This window comes from Loxodonta africana, chromosome 15, assembly GCF_030014295.1.
Source record: "Loxodonta africana isolate mLoxAfr1 chromosome 15, mLoxAfr1.hap2, whole genome shotgun sequence".
Classification (NCBI taxonomy): domain Eukaryota; kingdom Metazoa; phylum Chordata; class Mammalia; order Proboscidea; family Elephantidae; genus Loxodonta; species Loxodonta africana.
In genome coordinates, this window is record NC_087356.1 from 24,733,057 (window position 1) to 24,752,840 (window position 19,784).

At 41.8% G+C, this 19,784-nt stretch overlaps 1 long non-coding RNA gene across 11 annotated transcripts in view; it reads right to left on the reverse strand.

Annotated features, from left to right (window-relative positions):
* Window positions 1-19,784, reverse strand: part of LOC111751573 (uncharacterized) — a 48,241-nt gene that overhangs the window by 15,342 nt on the left and 13,115 nt on the right. The gene's annotated exons all lie outside the window — the stretch shown is intronic.

Sequence of the window (19,784 nt, forward strand, 5' to 3'; positions counted from 1 at the left end):
AAGCCTAGGGTACATACATATAGATCCAGCTGCCCTGCTGACTGTTTAACACCCAGGCTTGATATTAGGAAGAGGATAGAAATCTAAGATTCTTCTCAGGGTTATGACATGGAAGTCTCTCTACACACTGTCAGGCCAGAGCCTTTAGCCACCTCAGTTCTTAAAACTCAACTGAAATTCCCAGGAAAATCACTCCAGAGGGTGATGCACCTGGAGAGTGGTCCCATTCTGGCTTCTGCTCTTTTTCCTGGCCTTACCATCCCATCTCCCCACACACATACTTAGTCTGCAAGTGAAAAAAACTCCCTGCTGGTAAAGGGTACAAGATGAGTCAGAAAAACAAAAAGCAATTACCTCTTCTGCAGAGAAACCTCTGTTTCTCTCTCTCTACCTCTGTCTTTATCTCTACCTCTTGTGTTCATTCAATGTCCACTTATTGAGCAATTTCTACTACGCTCATCACTATAGGATATTATCATAAAACATGTCTTCTGTCTTCAAGAAATGTACTCCATTTGGGAAAACAAAATGAACACACAGGAAACATGTTATAAAAAAGGGGGGGCTCCGAGATTTCTAGTCCATGAAATAGGAAAACCAAATGGACGGCTGTTCTGATTTACACAGGGATCTTCAGTTTCAAACACTGACCAAATCTCCCCTTTTTCTGTTTCATTCTTAGGAGAGCTGTGTTTCACTTCCAGAAAATCACAAATTACAAAAATCCAAGACATAAAGTTGAGGGATCATTCACTAGGAAAAAAAAAAAAAAATTTCTCTTTGCTGTAAAGTTTAGGGAGATAAAATTTAACTACCCCTCCCACCCCGTCCTTCTACACACACACGCAAACACACACATACACATACATACACATTTACATCCAGTTTTTCAGAATCACGTTTGTAGAGTGAAGGTACTTCTAAAAATATCTATAAAAAGCAACTTACAAACGGGTAAAAAAAAATTTTTTTCAACAACACAAAAAAACATTTAAAAAAACAACTTCCAGAGATATTCTGGGTATATAACAAGCACATATGGTTTTCGCCTTTTTTTTTTTTCATACAAACAGTAAAACTAGCAATGTTCTGTACTTACCTTTTTTTCTCTTAATGATAAATCTTACCAATTGTTCCAATCAGTAAGTACACGTGTGTATGTATATCATTCCGTTTAACAGCTGCATAATATATGTTAAAGCCACCCACCCATTTATGGCATTTCTGTTATACCAGCACTAGGTAACTAAGACAGAATTTGGTACCTGAAGAGCAGGGTGCTGCTCTAACAGATACCTAAAATGTGGAAGCAGTTTTGGATTAGGTAATGGGTGGAGGCTGAAAGAGTTTTAACGTGCCTAACAGTAAAAGCCTAGGTTGCCTCGAATAGCCTACTGGTTATCTTACAGACATCAAACACAACCTGGTGAGCGCTCAGAAAAGTGAGGGGAGCTACAGAGAAAGTCTCCATCGTCTTAAAGAACACATATGATGCCAGCAACAGAATGCTGCTAGGAATCTGCTGAGGCTTTAAAAGAAAATGCACACGTGATTGGACAACGGAAAAAGGACAATGCTTTTTATGCAGTGACAAAGAACCTATCTGAATTATGTTCAAACGTTTGGTGGAAGGTAGAACTTGTAAGTGACCAACTTGAATATTTAGCTGAGGAGATCTCTAAGCAAGATCTTAAAGGAACCATATGGTTTCTCTTTGCTGCTTATAGTAAAATGAAGAAGTAAAAGATGAAATGTGCAAAATGAACACAAGAGGCAGGCCAAGACAGCAGAGTAGTCGGATGCTTCCTGTGGTTGCTCTTAAAACAAAGACCTGAAAAAAACAAGGGAATCCATTATATACGTAAATCTAGGAGCCCTGAACATCAAAGGCAAAGTTGAGGGATTGGACCGAGCAGCGGGGGGAAGGAGAGATGGTTCAGAAGCAGCTAGGAGTTGCCAGACCTTGCCCGGCGGGAACCGGCGCCCTGCAGACCGGGATCGGCCAACGCCAGCAGTGAGGCAAGCAGTGGCATTGGGATGCGTTTTCCACATCAGAAGAGACTGAGTGGTGGAAAGTCCACTCACACCTCCGGAATCAAAGGAAAGTGGCACTCAATCAGCAAAGGTAAGTACATGCATCTAACCTACCATGCAGATCAAAAAACACCCCTTTGAGAAAAACCTCCGTCCCACTTATCTGGCCTCTTCCTGCTCTGTACTGGGTCCAAGCCGGCTTCAGAGACTGCTGAGTCCCCTAGGCTGGAAGTAGGACCCATCACGTACCCTGAGACACCCTCCTGGCCTTGGAGAGGGAACAAATTAAATCAGGAAACAATTGTCTGCCAGCTCCGCTAAGCCGGAAACTCAGGGCAAACAGCTCCTTTGTCCAGGTACAAGCATAAGGGGTCCATGGATTTTGAAAGCCTTTCACCCCTGCATAGATCTGTGTGGGCCTGTTTCAACAGCATAGGCTCTCATTAGCACAGTACAACAGGGTATATACCTGAAGTCTAACTTTAACTGTTCAATTACATGGTGGACAGACAGGTCTGTGACATATAAGACTGCTCTATTAACCAGGGTCCTCACCTATCGACATCAGGGGCCTGAGGACTGGTGGCTCCACCCGTGACACCTAAACCACCTGCAACAGGGGTCCAAGAATAAGTGGTGCCTCCCAGTTCTTACAGCCAACAGCACTGGGGACCCACAGTCCAGATGAAAATCCACCCCGCTATGTACTCTAGGGAACAAGAGCACGCTTTCCTCACAGACACTCAGGGGTGGTTGTCAGCCCCCTGCCTTGCTCAGAGAGTGGCCCCCTACTGCAGCCAGATACCTGTGCCAACACCAATCACCCCTTATTGTCTAGGACTGTAGATGAGCGCCTGCACCACACACTTGGTGACTGACTACCTGGACATGTGAGCTGAATCCATACTAGAAAAGTAAACAGACTCCTGGGCTCACATACCTAGAAATGGCTCTAACCACCCAGTGATGGGATGTTAGAGCTTCAAAGGTGCCACTCGAGCAGCCTATTTGGGCATATCAAAACAAAACAAAACAGGAAGCTAAGAAACAGCAAGTAAACATAAAATAAATGAATGCAATAATTTATTGATGGTTCGGAAACAAGAGTCAATAATAAATCACATCAAGAGGCAGACCATGATGGCTTCAGCAAGCTCTCAAAACAAAGAATCAAGAAATCATCTGGATGACGAGAACTTACTGGAATTACTGGAGCTAGAATACAAAAGATTAATATACAGAACTCTTCAAAAATCAAGCAAAATGCAGAATAAGCCAAAGAGCACACAGACAAAGCAACAGAAAAACTTAGGAAGATTGGAGAAGAGTATAATGACAAATTTAATAGGCTGCAAGAATCCACAGAGAGACAGCAAACAGAAATCTGGAAGATTAACAAAAAAATTTTGGAATTAGGCAACTGAACAGAAAGTCATACGAGCAGAATTGAGGAAATGGAAGTCATAATTACTGAGATTGAAGGTAACACACTGGACACCAACATATTTGAGGAAAAATCAGATAAAAGCATTTTTAAAAAACAAAGAAACTCTAAGAATTACGTGGGATTCTATCAAGAGGAAAAACCTACAAGTGACTGGACTACCAGAAGGGGGGCAAATAACTGAAAATACAGAGAGAATTGTTGAGGATTTGCTGGCAGAAAACTTCCCTGATGTTGTAAAAGATGAGAAGATATCTATCCAAGATGCTCATCAAAGCCCACATAAGACAGGTCCCAAAAGAAAGTCACCAAGACATATTATAATCAAACTTGCCAAAACCAAAGACAGAGAATTTTAAGAGTGGCTAAGGATAAACGAAAGGTCACCTACAAAGGAGAGTCAGTAAGAATAAGCTCAGACTACTCAGCAGAAACCATGCACGCAAGATGGCAATGGGATGGCATATATAAAGCCTTGAAGGAAAAAAACGGCCAGCTAAGAATTACATATCTAGCAAAACTGTCTCTCAAATATGAATGAGAAATCAGGACATTTCCAGATAAAGAGAAGTTTAGGGAATCTGCACACACCAAACCAAAATTACAAGAAATACTAAAGGGAGTCCTCCAGTAAGAGAATCAGTAACTTCAGATAACAACCCAAGGCTAAAACACAGGACAGAGCAACCAGATACCAACTCAGACAGGAAAATCACAAAAATAAATCAAAGCTTAAACGCTCAAAACAGTGAAACGGTGATGTCATTATGTAAAAGATGACAACATTAAAACAAAAAAGAGGGACTAAAAGATGTAGTCATAGATCTTTCATATGGAGAGGAAGTCAAGGTGATGTAAGCAAATAAAAGATTGGTTTAAATGTAGAAAGATAGGGGTAGATATTAAGGTAACCACAAATGAAACTAACAATCAATCCTACACATCAAAATAAAAAACAAGGAAAACATAAAGACTCGGCAAATACAAAATCAACAACAATCAGAAAGAGGAAAAAATATACAGAGAAATGACTCAGCACAGAAAATTAAGTGGAACAAAGAAACTGTCAACAACACACACATAAAAAAAGACATCAAAATGACAATACTAAACTCGTATCTATCAATAATTACGCTGAATGTAACTGGACTAAATGCACCAATAAAGAGACAGAGAGTGGCAGAATGGATTAAAAAAACAATCCATCTATATGCTGCCTATAAGAGACACACCTTAAAGACACAAATAAACTCAAAGGATGGAAAAAATATATCAAGTAAACAACAATCACAAAGGAAGAAGACTGGCAATATTAATTTCTGACAAAACAGACTTTAAAGTAAAATCCACCACAAAGGTAACCATATTAAATATTTATGTACCCAACAACAGGGCTCCAAAATACCTAACACTAACTCTTACCACCACTGAAAACAGAGAGAGACAGCTCCGCAATAATAGTAGGAGACTTCACCACACCACTTTTGGTAAAGGACAGAACATCCAGAAAGAAGCTCGACTGACACACGCAAGATCTATATGCCACAATCAACCAACCTGACCTCATAAACATATACAGAACACTCCACTCAACAGCAGCCAAGTTTACTGTCTTTTCCAGTGCATATGGAACACCCTCCAGATTAGGCCATAAAGCAAGCCTTAACAGAATCCAAGCATCGAAACATTACAAAGCATCTTTTCTGACCATAAAGCCATAAACGTAGAAATCAATAACAGAAAAAGCAAGGAAAAAAAATCAAACACATGGAAACTGAACAACACGTTGCTCAAAAACTACCAGGTTACAGAAGAAATTAAGGACGGAATAAATAAATTCACAGAATCAAATGAGAATGGAAACACTTCCTACCAGAACCTTTGGGACACAGCAAACGCAGCGCTCAGAGGTCAATTTATAGCAATAAATGCACACATACAGAAAGAAGAAAGGACCAAAACCAAAGCATTAACCCTACAACTTGAAAAAATACAGAACAGCAAAAGAAGCCCTCGGGCACCAGAACAAAGCAAATAATAAAAATTAGAGCAGAATTATATGAAACAGAGAATAGAAAAACAATTCCAAGAGTTAACAAGACCAAAAGCTGGTTCTTTGAAAAGATCAACAAAATCAATAAACCACTGCTGAATCTGACAAAAGAAAAACAGAAAAGGAAGCAAATAACCCAAATAAGAAATGAGCTGGGTGATATCACAACAGACTCAACCGAAATTAAAAGAATTGTAACAGAATGCTATGAAAAACTGTACTCTAACAAATTTGAAAACCTGGAGGAAATGGACAAATTTCTAGACAGAAAACCCTAAAAAATCCACAAGAAAACTAATGGAACTAATAGAAGAGTTCAGCAGAGTATCAGGATACAAGACAAACACACAAAAATCAGCTGGATTCCTTTATACCAATAAAGAGAACATCTAAGAGGAAATCACCAAGAAAATAAAATACTTAGGAATAAATCCAACCAGAAATGTAAAAGATCCATACAAAGAAAACTATAAGACACTACTACAAGAAGCCAAAAGACCTACGTAAGTGGAAAAACATACCTTGCTCATGGATAAGAACAGTCAACATTGTGAAAATTTCCATTCTACCCAAAGTGATCTACACATACAATCCCAATCCGAATTCCAATGGCATTTTTTAAGGAGATGGAGAAACAAATCACCAACTTCATATGGAAAGGGAAGAGGCCCTGGATAAGTAAAGCCTTACTGAAGAAGAAGAACAAAGTGAGAGGCCTCACGATACCTGATTTTAGAACCTATTTATACCACCACGGTAGTCAAGACAGCCTGGTACTGGTACAACAACAGCTACATAGACCAATGGAATAGAATTGAGAATCCAGACATAAACTCATCCATTTATGAGCACCTGATATTTGACAAAGGCCCAAAGTCAGTTAATTGGGAAAAGACAGTCTCTTTAACAAATGGTGCTAGCATAACTGGATATCCATCTGCAAAAAAATGAAACAAGACCCATACCTCACACCATGCACAAAAACTCAAAATGGATCAAAGACCTAAATGTAAAATCTAAAAATAAAGATAAAGATCTTGGAAGAAAAAACAGGGACAACACTAGGAACCCTAATACATGGCATAAACAGTATATAAAACATCACAAACAATGCACAGCAGAAAAGGAACTAGATAACTGGGAGCTCCTAAAAATCAAACACTTATGCTCATCCAAAGACTTCACCAAAAGAGTGAAAAAAAAACCTACAGATGGGGAAAAAATTTTTGGCGATGACAAATCCGATGAGCATCTGATCTCTAAAATCTACAAAATACTGCAAAACCTAAACAACAAAAAGAAAAATCACCCAATTAAAAAACAGGCAAAGGACATGAACAGACACTTCACTAAAGAAGACATTCAGGTGGCTAACAGATACATGAGGAAATAAAAAAAAAAATTTTTTTTTTTTTTGAAATGCTCATGATCATTAGCCATTAGAGAAATCCAAATCAAAACTACAATGAGATTCCATCTCACCCCAACAAGGCTAGTATTAACCCAAAAAACACAAAATAATAAATGTTGGAGAGGCTGTAGAGAGACTGGAACACTTATACACTGCTAGTGGGAATGTAAAATGGAACAACCACTTTGGAAATCCTTAAGAAGCTAGAAATAGAACTACCATACAATCCAGCAATCCCACTCCTTGGACTATATCCCAGAGAAATAAGAGCCCTCAAACGAATAGATATATGAACACCCATGTTCACTGCAGCACTGTGTACAATAGCAAAAACATGGAAACAACCAAGGTGCCCACCAATGGGTGAATGGATAAACAAACTGTGGAATATTCACACAACAGAATACCATGCAACAATACAATAAAGAATGATGATAAGTCCGTGAAACATCTTATAACACAGATGAATCTGGAAGGCATTGTGCTGAGTAAAATCAGTAGTCGCCGAAGGACAAATACTGTATGAGACCATTATTTTAAGAACTCAAGAATTAAGGTTTCAACACAGAAGAAAACATTCTTTGATGGTTACGAAGTTGGGGAGGAAGGGAGAGGGGTATTCACTAACCAGATGGTAGGCAAGAATATTATTTTAGGTGAAGGGAAGGACAACACACGATACAGGGGAAGTCAGCACAACTGGACTAAACCAAAAGCTGAGATGTTTCTCAAGTACAGCCCAACTCTATGAGGGACACAATAGCAGAGGCAGGGGTCTGGGGACCATGGTTTCAGGGGACATCTAGGTCAGCTGGCACAACAAAGTTTATTAAGAAAACATTCTGCATCCCACTTTGGTGAGTGGCATCTGGGGTCTTAAAAGCTAGCAAGCGGCCATCTAAGATGGATCAATTGGTCCCAACCCACCTGGCGCAAAGAAGAATGAAGAACACCAAAAACACAAGGAAAATATGAGCAGAGAGACAGAAAGGGCCACATGAACCAAGGACTCTACCAGCCTGAGACCAGAAGAACTACATGCCTGCCCTGACACGGAACACAACCGAGAGTCTCTGATGGAGCAGGAGAAAAGGAGAAAAGGGCGTAGAACTCAAATTCTAGTAAAAAGATCTGACTTAATGGTCTGACTGAAACTAGAAGGACCCTGAAGGTCATGGTTCCCAGACCTTCTGTTAGCCCGACAGGAACCATTCCCAAAGCCAACTCTTCAGACAGGGATTAAACTGGACTATAAAACATAAAATGACACTGGTGATGTGTGTTCTTCTTAGATTAGGTAGACACATTAGACTAAGTGGGCAGCTCCAGTCCAGAGGTGAGATGAGACGGCAGAGGGGGACATGAGCTGGTTAAATGGTCACAGTAAATACATGGTAGCAAGGAGGAGTGTGCTGTCACATTATAGGGAGAGCAACTAGGGTCACATACCAATGCGTGTATAAATTTCTATATGAGAAACTAACTTGAATTGTAAACTTTCACTTAAAGCACACACAGATGAAAACAAAACAAAAATTTGGAAAATTTTATCATACAAACTAAGTATATGTGTCCTAGAATTTATACCAGGGTTGTGGCTCCACAATCTTTTGTTAAAGAGATTAAGTTTGTGACTGTTGGATCTAACCACAGCAGAAAACCCATCAGCTTAGACTAAAGGTGACAGAAAAAGAACAAAAAGGAAAGAACACTGTCTGCCTCTTGGAATTTTACAGGCAGGAAACAGACCAAAGGAACTACATCTGTTCTCCTCCAAGAAAAGAAAGGACTATCCACGGATCATCTTGGAGATCAGCAAACTGTTGGAAGGAGCATGGGGAACAGGGCCTTCTCAGTGTCAATGCGTGGGGCCACAGTTTCTTGGATCACAGGGTGGGTCCACAGCCTCCTAGGTTTCAAAGCATCGGACCTTCACTAACTCAGTTCTAGAGTGTGAGGTTGCCATTAAGGTGTGCCAGGGGCATGGGAGCACTGTCCAAAGCTGAGGGGGCACGGTGCCACACCCAAGGGGCAGAAGAATGCGGTCACCGTTCAGATGGACTAGAGAATGGGGCTACCCAAAGCCAACAGGGCAGGAGTTGCTATCCCAGTGGACCTGGAAGGCAGAGCTGAAGCCCAGAGCCGAGGGGCCTCTACCCAGAATCCAGAGGGTGTGGCCAATACCCAGAGCCTGAAAGGTGGGGCCATTGCCCAAATGGTTTCAGAGAAAAGAGGATTATATTCAAGCCTTGAAAGCTAATGTACTTTGTTCTGCTAGGTTTTGGACTTGCTTAGTGCCTGTTATCCTTTCTTTTGCTCCAATTTCTCCCATTTGTAATGGAAATGTCTACCTTGTACCTGTTCCACCACTATACTTTGGAAACAAAAAACTTATAGTCTAGATTTCAGAGATTCACAGATGAAAAGGAATTTTGCCCCAGATTGAGTACACATAAAGTCTCACCCATATTTGATTTAGACAATTCAAAAGATGAGGTTTTAGATTAGGAGTTGATTTTTAAGGCTTTTGGAATGACATGATGGAGTGAACATATTTTACATGTGGCAAGGACATGAATTTTGAGGGGCCAAGGAGTAGAATGTTATGGATTAAATTATGTCCCCCGAATATATGTTGAAAATCCTAACCTCTATGCCTGTGGTTATAATCCCATTTGGGAATGGGTTGTCTGTGTTGTTAATGAGGCAGGATTAGTGCAGGGTGTATCTTCAGTCAATCTCTTTTGAGATATAAAAGATATTAAGCAAGCAAGCAGAGCAGAAATGAGGTAAGAAAGATGCCAAGCCACATGAAGACTGCCCAGGAGCAGAAGCTAAAACAGATAAGGACCTTCTCCCAGAGCCAACAAAGACAGAAAGTCTTCCCCTGAAGCCGGCACCCTGAATTTGGAGTTCTAGCCTCCCAACTGTATGAAAACAAATTTCTGTTTGTTAAAGCCACCCGTATATGGCATTTTTGTTACAGCAGCACTAGATAACTGTCTTTGTTACCTAATGATGCTGTAACAGAAATACTACAAGTGGATGGCTTCAAAAAACAAGTTGATTCTCTCACAGCCTAGTAGGCTTTAAGTCCAAACTCAGGGCATCGGCTCTAGAGGAAGGCTTTCTCTTTCTGTCAGCTCTGGAGGAAGGTCCTCGTCATGAATCTTCCCCTGGACCAGAAGCTTCTCAGCGCAAGAACCCTGAAGTCCAAAAGACATACCATTCTCCTGACTCTTGTTCCTTGGTAGCATGAGGTCCCCATGTCTCTTTGCTCGCTTCTCTCTTTTGTATCTCAAAAGAGATTGATTTAAGACACAATCTAATTTTGTAGATTAAGTCCTGCCCCATTAACATAACTGCCTCTAATCCCACTTCAATTATAGAGGTAGGATTTTACATAGGAAAATCACATCAGATAACAAAATGGTGGACAATCACACAATACTGGGAATCATGGACTGGCCACGTTAACACACATTTTTTTTGGGTGACACAATTCAATCTATAACAATAACTAAGGCAGTATGGTAATAAAAACCAAACCTAACTCATTGCCACTGAGTCGATTCCAACTTATAGTGACCCTACAGGACAGAGTAAAACTGCCCCATAGGGTTTCCAAGGAGCGGCTGGTGGATTCGAACTGCTGACCTTTTGATTAGCAGCCAAGCTCTTAACCACTGTGCCACCAGGGCTCCAATATGGTAATATCCACCATAATTTACCCAATCACTCCCTTATCAATATGCTGACCTTTTGGTTAACAGCCATTGCACTTAACCACTGTGCCACCAGGGCACTGTATCAACATATACTGAGATACATTTTTTTAAGCAAAATGTGTTAAAGGCTTTGTACCCCAATTTTGCATGTTTTCTTCCAAAAAAATGTTCAGGTTTCATTCCTTATGTGTTCTTCAAGCTAGTATGAATTGACGGTTGGTATTTGTTTTTTTAATTTTTAATTTAACAGTTTCACCTTGGCTCATTTCTACTAGGTTGTATATTGGTTTTGTCAGCGTCACATGGAGTCTCCAAGGATCTGTCCAAGGGAACACATGAAATACATATCATCTCCTGAACACTACGGTCACCTTTTACTCTGGCTTGGCAACAGTATTCCTTTTACTGTATTTAACCCTGAAAACTTAAACAAAAAAACCAAAACTCTCATTACCCAAGCTTTTAAAAAAAAAAAAGGGCAAAAAAAGGCACCTCATTCATCTCAGTGTCTCCCGGTCTGCTATTTAGTTTCTTCCAGTGGGGGCATCATGAGATAGAGTGAATGAGGGCCCTACAGATGCACCCAGGTTTGAATCTTAGTTCTGCGATCTGTAGGCAAATCCATCTCTCGAATCCTCTGATTTTTCATCTGTAATAGGGCAGTACCATCTATCTCTCACACAGGTGAAATCAAAGCCCATTCAAGAGGGACAAAGTGCTGTCTTTGTTGAACCAACACTGCCTGGGGATGTCAAAGAAATACTCAGAGAAGCAGTGAAGGACAAGAAGGGCGCTGACAAACTGACAAGAGAAAGGGTGTTTCTGGCGGCAGCAACGGCACATGCAAGAGTGACAGTTGTACAGAGCCATAATGTAGCAACACAGATACTGACGAGAAGGAGAAAATGCAGTTTAATCAGCAAGTACTTACTGAGCGCCTCTAGGCCCTGGACACTGAAGATACAACCATGAATGAGACGGTCCCTGCCCTCATGGAACAAATCCTTGGTTCCAGGGTATTGATGAGGGATTAGTTGGGTAAATTACAGCGGCTATTACCATACTGGGCCTAGTAGCACAGTGGTTAAGAGGTTGGTTGCTAACCAAAAGGCCAGCAGTTCAAATCCACCAGCCGCTCCCTGGAAACCTATGGGGCAGTTCTACTCTGTTCTACAGGGTTGCTACGAGTTAGAATCAACTTGACGGCAATGAATTAGGTTTGGTTTTTATTACCATATCTTCTTAATTACTGTTATGGACTGAATTCTGTCACACCAAAAAATATGTGTCAACTTGGCTAGTCCAAGATTCCTAGTATTGTGTGACCTGTCACCACTCTGTCGTCTGATGTAATTTTCCTATGTGCTGTAAATCCTACCTCTACGATGTCAATGAGGTAGAATTAGAGGCAGTTAATCCAGTAAGAAAGAAAGACAAATAAGTAAACAGTGGTAAGTGATCTAACGGAAGCAAACAGGGTGCTAAGATAGAAAGTAAGAGGGAGACCTTCTTTGTATGTCTAAGAGGAGATAGTGTGTAATTGACACTTACAGGAAAGGGACAGTTAAGGAGGTAAAGAACAGGGTAAAAAGGGTTCCAGGCAGAGGCTATAGTGCTGCAAAGGCCCTGAGGTAACAGAGAGTTGAAGAAGAGGTCAAGGAACTGGGTGCAGATGCAGGTGTCTGCAGCGGAAAAGGTGAAGAAGGGCCTGGCAAGGGCCAGATCTGCAGGGCCCAAGCCACAGCTTGGGCCGAACTGTGCACAACATTTCCAAGCAGAGACATTTGGGTTTGACTACATAGGTAACAGAGATGCAAAAGGGAATTTTAATAGAGAGATGAAATCAGGTTGTTTTATAGGAGGGTGAGTACAACTAGTGTGGAGGATGGATGCAATGGGGAGTGAGGACAGCCTGGAGACCAGGTGAGGAAGGCCTACCCTAGGGCAGGGTCAAAGTGCACAGGGAAGAGAGGAACCCTCAGACAAAGGTGAAGTGGTATGGGCAGACTTCAAGGTCTACACTCTACCCAAGAGAGTACCTGGTTTCTGAGGCTAAAGCCAAAGCCCCCTGTAATCCCCAAAGGTACTAACCAGCCATGGGGGAGCCATTAAGGCCCTCCACCTCATCTGTGCTCTGCTCCTACTGTGGTAATGAGAAGATGGGGTGCAGGTACATGGAGATGGTTATCACTGTCCCCACTGGATGACAGATAACAGGATAAGGATTCTAAGATACTTGAAACAGATTCAAAAAAGGATTCAGGTCCCCCTTTTTCCCCTTAGGAGTAGGAGGCTGACAGTCCTCTAGGTTGCAGTTTCTCTGAATATGGTCTGCAGATGATGACTGCCATCAGAATCACCTGAGGCGCTGATCAAAACACAGATTCCTGGTCACCTCCCCATACCAACTAAATCAAAATATCTAAGAGCAGAGACCAGGAATCTGCATCTTAAACAAGCATCCAGCCTCCCAACCCCCCACCCCTGGTAATTCCAATGCATTAAAGCTTCAAAACCATAGCTCCAGGAACCAGGCTGATATCGAGGAAGGTGCTCACCTAAAGCTGGCTGGCAATGTTGAAATTAGGGGACTATGTGGACCCAAGAGTCAAGCTGGGCATGAAGGCAGTAATCTAGAAAGAGAGGTGTCAGAATGGATTATAAAATCTGCAGGTCCCAAAGTAGAACAAAGAAGGCAGGAGATCAAAGCATGGGGCCTGGAGAGCAGAGGAGGCCAGCAAAGATCAGGGGCACCTGGGGGAAATCACGAACAACGGCCACAATCTCCAACTCTCTCAGGCTGTTTTTCCCAGTGGAACCCTAGGAGGGGATGCAGATGCCTCACCTCACAAGACCATAGGCTGACCAGTATGTGCACAATCACCCCACCAAGCTACAAAAGAAAGCATGCTCCTCCACGGTAAGCATCGCTTCTATCCCCGTGATTCCCTCTCAGCAACCACCATGATGTCAGCTACTGATCAGCCTGGAAAAGAGCTCCAGGCTACAGAGAAAGACCTACAAACTCCTTTAAGGGCTACTGACTAGCATTCCTTATCAAGGTGCCCTGCTTGGCACATGAGAATCCCTTAACCCAGCCATATACTTAAGGGCCATTCCAGGTCAGAAACCTTGAGGCCCACCACCTAACACCCCTTCAGACCCTACCATCCACACACATCTAGCCAGTCCTCTACTGCTCCTTACTAGGCCTCACCAAAGCAGTCTCACCCCGTATTCTACTCTCCCCCAAGTTCAGAGAAAAACACCACAGATTCAGGCTGGGCAGAGTCCTGAACTCGTGAGGCTGCTCCAGCTCCCAGGCCTGGTTTGGTGACAGGCAGCGGCCTGAAAGACAGTGCGCATAGGTCTCCTAACCTCGCTTTAAGCATGAGCTCCAGGATTGCTGCAACCGTTCATATAAAAAATCTTTTTCAAAAACGAGCTAGTTGAACCTGGTGCGTTTAAAAAGAAGGAAGGTAGGTTCTTGGCAGCAGAAACTGCGGTGGGAGAAAAATGTAAGGTAGGATATCTGGGGACTTGGCTTTAAAGAAAATAACACATAAAATACAAAATAATATACAACCTTGCTCAAACCCTTATATGTCAACTACCTGATCCTTCTTATAATACAAAAGCTGGCTCCACACTAAAGAAAAATGCTAAAACATAATTTAAGTAATCCCCAAGATTATTTGTGAACTTAATCCTAAACTACTTGCCCTGTCCCTTCTTCCACTCCACCCACCATCCTGATTCTCTAGGTTTCTGACCTAGTGATTCAGCTTCCTGTTTTCAGCCTTGCCTCACCTTATCCCTCAGGCCTTTTGCTTCCTTCCTTGTTTAGGATTCCACTTCACCGTCAATTAATTCTGCTACCAGCCACCTGCAGCAAACAATCTGCCTACCCAAATCCTCAACCTTTATCCTCAGGACACAGAGCCCCTTCCATGGACATGTCCCCTGCTAGGATTACCCCGATTTCAGGAATATGACCTGGAAAAAGATAAGAGCATTAGATGGTTCATCCAGACAAACAGTGGAATCACCAAAGATGATGGAATAAGGAGAATGACAACAAGCCTAGGGCCAAATGTCTAGACCTCACCCTGATATCCTAAGGTACACCTTCCTAGCCCTCAAGTGCTGCCCCTTGTATTCCACCCCTTTCTCACCTGCCACACCCATCTCAAGGGATCCTTCCAACCCACAGCCTATCATGTAAACACTAGGAATACATGGTGAGCAAGACAACAGACCTTTGCTGCACAGAACTTACAGTCCAGTGAAGGAGACAGACGATTAAACAACTGTAACAGATACGATAACTAAAGGCCACACAGACAGAGCTGTAACATCAAGAAGGCTAGCCAGATAAAGTAACATCTAAGCTGAAACTTGAAAGTAGGAGATAGCCAAGCAATGGTAGGGTATATGATGAAAAATATTCTACACAGAAGGAACAGCATATGCAAAGGCCCTGTGGCAAGAAAGCACATCTGAAGAGATGGAATAATGAGCTGAGGGATGGAGAGTCCAAGGGGAGAGTATATTGAGGCAGATGATGTTAAACAGGCTAACGAGAGCCTCATAAGACATACGAAGCTGTTTTATCACTCACTTGACAATTACTTATTATGCCAGGTATTAGGTGCCCCTGCTCTCAGAGAATTTATATTCTAGAATTTACATTGGAGAAGACTGTAAACAAATATGCAAATAAACCAGAAAAATACCAGATACCGGTAAGTGCAATGTGAAGAATTAAAATAAGGTGACGGGACAGAAAGTATCTGGATAGCTACTTCAGAATCATTAGGAGGTCAGGGGAAGGCCTCTCCGAGGAGGATATGTGAATAAAAAGGAGGTGGTCATTCAAAGGTGAGGGGGAAAGCATTCTTGGCGGGGAGGGGGTTTAACACCGTGTACAAAAGCCCAAAGGAAATATTAATGTTTTTTAAGCATCATTCTTATGTTTTGTAAAGATCAGTCTGTTTACAGTGTGCAGAATGGAATGGAGGCGAGCAGGATAAAATCAAGACTGGAGACAGAGATGAGAGTAGATTATGCTTAAAAAGGTAAAAATTGATGAAGATAATGATGGTAACAGCTAATATTCATACTAACTAGGTGCTAATCCATTGTTCTAAGCATTTCACACATATTAATTCCTTTCATCCTCACAAACACTCATTTTTATAAATTAGGAAACTAAGGTACAAGGCTGTGGCAATGAAGGAAAGGTAATGGTTTCAAGAAACATAGACTCAAGACCAGAAGAACTAGCTGGTGCCTAGCTACCACTACCAACCCGGTCTTGGGGGGGGATCACAACAGAGGGTCCCAGAGAGAGTGGCAGAAAAATGGAGAACAAAAAGTCAAATTCAAAAAAAGACCACACTTGCTGGTCTGACAGAGACTGGATGAACCCCCAAGACTATAGCCCTAAGGCACCTTTCTGACCTGGGACTGAAGCCATTCCTGGAGACCACCTTCCGGCCAAACCATAGACAGGTCTATAAAATAAACAATAACACCTGAGAGAAAAGTGTTCCTTAAAACAATCAATTATATGAGATCAAAAGGGTAATATGTGCAGAAAAGGGTATAAAATTAGGATGAAAGGAAAACAGGGAACCCAGGGCGGAAATGGAGTCAGTGCCCACACATCATGGGGAATGAAACCAAGTCCAGGAAACACTTTATGTACAAAATTCTGGATGGGAATCTAATTTGCTCTCTAAACTTTTACCTAATGCACAGTTTAAAAAAAAAAAAAAAAAAGCTGAAAAAGAAATATTGAGGAGGTAGGGTCACTATGAGTCAGAATTGACTCACCACAACAGGTTTTTTTTTGTTGTTAGGGAGGACAAGTTCTGGTGATTGGATGGTCAAGTCATATGTTGGAGAGAAGATTCATGAATGACAACCAGGTTTTAGGCTTCAGCAATTGCATGGGTGATGGTGCTGTGTGCAATGTGATAGGGCACTGGGGGAGAAGCAAGTGGGGAGGAGCAGGAGGCCCCAGTATGCAGCGTCTGTAAGACATTCCAATGGAGATGTCCATGTGGGCAGCTGGATATTCCAGTCTGGAGAGAGATGTGACCTAGAGATAGAGATTTAGGCGTCATCTATGGGTAGACTATAACTGCAACTGTAGGAGAGGTTGAGATCACCCAGGGAGAGTACAAGAAAAAAAAAAAGGCCGAGAACAAACAGAATGCTGATGTTTAAAACACAAAAATAATTATTTTTAATAACAAAAAAACTGGAAATACCTTAACGTCCCTCAAAAGGAAAATAGCTAAATATAATACAGCCAATTTATCAAATACTATTAAAAAAAAAAAAAAAAAACAGCTGCCAACTCCTGGTGACCCCACTGTCAGAGTAGAACTACCCTCCATAGGGTTTCCAGTGGCTGGTTTTTTGGAATAAGTCTCCAGGCTTTTCTTCCAAGGCACCTCTAGGTGGACTCGAACCACTAGCCTGTCAATTAGCAGCTAAACATGTTAACCATTTGCACCACCCAGAAACTCCATGTAATATGGTACATCGGCCAGAAAGAATGAGATGTATCTTTATGTACTAACGTGAAATACTGTCAAGGCATACTACTGCATCAAAGAAGAAAATGACATAATGATGTATAAAATATGGTACCATTTTGGCAAATAAAAAAACACAAAATAACACTTTAATTTGAGTGGCATGGGGTTCATATAGATGTATGTATATAAATACACAGAAAATAGTCTGAAAAATACATTCCCGACTGCTAAAGGTCACCTCTAGGGAGTACAGAAAATAACTGGAATGGGGGAAAGAGAACAGTAGCAATCAAAATGTTATCAACAATGTTTTAATTTTAATTTTTTAAAAATACTGTACTACTTCGTTTCTTGAAAATTAAGACCTATTTTTCAAAAAATAAGCAGAAGAGGGAGCCTACAGAAGACAGCCCTTGCTTCAGATACTTAATTTTTTCTGTCCCACCTACCCCTCCTCCCACCCCTGATGTTCAGATCTTCTGGCTTCGCCCCTTGCCACGTCTAAGATGTGGAAACCAAACCCTCTCATCCCACATTCTATCCTGAATCCTTGGTCCCAGTCCAGCCCTGGCCACCAATCCCCCAGCCTGGGCCACAGCCCCAGGAGGAGAGATCAGACACCAAAGACCTTAGCAAACATGGAGGAATGGGTGTAGATACCAGCTTCAGGGACAGGGATCAGGTGGCCTTACTGGCCAGCAGAAGTCTCAAAGAGGAAGGGTATTTGAGGGATAACAAAGTTCAGTGGTTTGGATGCAGCTTTGGGGTGCTGGGGAATGGGGCTGGGGGGCAATCAGACAAAGTCAGGGTAGAAGTGGTATGGGGTGAGTTGAAGAAAGGACCAGTTCCATATGTAAAGATTCAATGTGAAATGCTATTATCTAGTAGGTTTACAGCAAAGGGAAGAGGGGAAGCTGTATTCTGCGAAGGGGCTGGCAGGGGGAGGGGGTATCTAGAGAAAATACTTCACATCAAGCAGCAATTCCAGGAGGCAAAGTATAAAGGTTTAGACGCTGGAACTGCAGAAAGAGGCCAGGGACTTGGCTCTTGCCTGAATGGAAAAGAAGTTCAAATGAGGAGAGAAGAAAATCAAATAAAGTCTTCCCCCTCTTCAACAAACCAAAGGCAGAGCGATCTTGACAGTTCTCTGGTGACTGGGCTCTTGACTTTCAACTTTCTGAGGACAATAAAGACAACCTATTTGGTCTACATGTTTTCCTGGTTACCAAACAAATGATACTACCTAGGCCTTGCCCAAAAGCTGATTCACCATCAATTAGTCTTTATCACAGCCTGCTGAAGCCTCACGCCTCATGCAGCCGCATACCAGACGGCTCTGGAAGGAAAACAACTTGGTGTGAGCTGTCAAAGTCCTTTCAGGTGCTTGACCTCGCCCTCTCGGGTAGGTTTCTTTTCAAAACTGAAAGAAACTGAAGGACTGGGGAAATCCAAAGACCAACATAGCCAGGAACAGGGTGGTTTCCAGCAGAAAAGGGTCCCAGGCTGGAACTCAAAACAGCAACCAGACCACTGATAACACAGTTTATGATGTCTGTCTCCAAGCCTTCAGATGTCACTTGTATGTTTTCCAGTATTTACAACAGGGCATAACCACACTTAACCAACTCCTAACATTTAAATGTCTAATTCTCCAAGTGTTCAAGCAACTTCATGGCTTCATTAAGTTTTAGTGCTTTTTTTTAGTGCAATAACTGGAATACCTGGGGGACTGGTAAATTTTGCAGTCCTTCAGATGGCCACATTTTAACTGTAATGAATTTATCACCTCTTCTTCCTTCTTCATCTTCCCACTAACCCTTGGCAAAATTCCTGCCTTATTAAAAAATTTTCAAGTTGTTCATGCTGGCCCTGTCACTGGAACAATATTCAAAACAATAAATGTCTAGTTCGCCAAAAACCTGTTGCCATCGCATCAATTCCAACTCATAGTGACCCTACAGGACAGAGCAGAGCTGTCCCACAGCGTTTCCCAGGAGTGGCTGATAGATTCAAACTGCTGATCTTTTGGTTAGCAGCCGGTCACTTAATCACTGCACCACCAGTTCACCAACGGAGTTAGGTTATTTCCTTGGGGTTCGTGTGTAACTAGCTATGTGATCTTAGGCAAGTCACTTCACTTTTCTGGGCTCAATTTCCTCACCTGTAAAGTAAAAAGATTGGAAATAGAAAGAAAGGATGCAATGTAACTTCTCTGAACTGAAAAAAAGACAAATTTTTACGCCTACAAGTTTCATCAAACAGGATTATTTTTAAAGGTCACATATCCATAAGCATATCGTGGTGAAACTCTAAGCACAAAGAAAAAATTTACAAACGTCCAGAGAGAGAACACGTGATTACTTAGGAAGGAAAAATAATCCTGTTGACACTGGGCTTCTCATCTGTATCACCAGAAACTGAAGAAAGTGGAAGAATGCTTACAGACTTTATAGAGACTAGAACTACTATTTAAGAATCCTAAACCCAGCCAAGACATCATTCACACGTTCAAATCATGTACACATATGTATACGTACGTGTATATTTATAAATACATATATGA